This window comes from Arachis duranensis, chromosome 5 (assembly GCF_000817695.3).
Source record: "Arachis duranensis cultivar V14167 chromosome 5, aradu.V14167.gnm2.J7QH, whole genome shotgun sequence".
In the NCBI taxonomy this organism is placed as follows: domain Eukaryota; kingdom Viridiplantae; phylum Streptophyta; class Magnoliopsida; order Fabales; family Fabaceae; genus Arachis; species Arachis duranensis.
In genome coordinates this window covers 49,880,993-49,882,372 of record NC_029776.3, presented here as the reverse complement: position 1 = coordinate 49,882,372, position 1,380 = coordinate 49,880,993, and positions in this window count along the sequence as shown.

Here is a 1,380-nt window from a genome sequence, read left to right as displayed (position 1 = left end):
ATACATTTTGCATCAAAGGTTTGCTAAACTTGCTGTTATAAGACTTACTCTTTGATTCCTCCCTTGCTTAACTTTTCTTGGCTTACAATGCTTAACAAGCTTATTATTCTTTTGGAGGTTTGGTGTCAAATGTTGCAGTAATAGCCTTTGGCTTTATTTTTTTCTTTCTTTTACTCAACATCTCTCCACCACAGACACATGGCTCACTAATTCTTCCTAGGATCATTGATGCCCAGCATCTCTTTGGATAACTAAATGTTTTGTATCTAAGTTGCTCTTTATTGTGGATTTTCAATTGGCCATCCCAAATCAGTTGATCTAAGTGACCGGGCTTTAAAATACCCCTTAGAATTTACTCATCCAAGCAGATCTTAGTACAAGAACACCACAGGCATATGTCCTAAGGTTCAAGCTATTAGTGTCCAACCTTTATTCTTTGTTTTTCTTGCCATTTTGGCTTTTTCTTTCCCTTTTTCTTTCTGTTTTTGTTACCAAGGGCTTTTTCATTCTTGAGAAGAGTCTTTGTAACAGCAAGCTAACTCACACTTGAATGAGAATGATATTATGCAACAATTATTTCATGAGTCATGCATTTAATCAAACACATATACCACCACCAACTTCCATCATACTTATGCAACATTGGATATTTCACTTTTCAATTCAAACCAAACTCTTTTATTTAAGCATATGGGAAACAAAGCAATTTTTAAGCTAAGTGATGGATAACAAGCATTGTGCAGACTTATCATTTTTAGCAAACAATTTCACTTGCAACTAGATAAACACTTTAGCAAGACATATAATGGTTTCCAAATTCAAAACATTACACAGCAGCAAGGATTAAGTTCAGATACAACCTTTGAAGTTGCAGCCCTTTGATTCTTCCTTCTGTTGTGTTCTCTTTGAGTTAGGATGCATAGTGTCTTCAATTTTTGACTCATGTCCTGCATAATCCTCAAAGTTGCTTGCTTCTCAAGCCCTTAATTATATGGTTAGTATGTATAAACTGAGTGTGGTTCTAGGATTGATTTTTGGTGTAGGTACACCAAACTTAATTGTTTGTCACTGCCTCAGATGCAACAAGTCAACCATATTTGAAACCATGTATCCTTGCTAAAGGTTAATGAAATTAAAGCTAGAAAACAATTCAACAGTTGAATAATATGTTTGATTGCTTGGAGCTAGAATCATGCAAGAGGTGAGAGTGTGTTTTTTAATGATATTTTTGGTGGAACACCAAACTTAGAAGTTTTCATTCTCCCTCAAATTGTTTTGGTGTGCAACACCAAACTTAGCTCCCTGCAATCCACCAATTACTCAACATTTTTATTGGAAAAGCTATGAAAAGAAACTACCTCAGGTTGGGTTGCCTCCCAA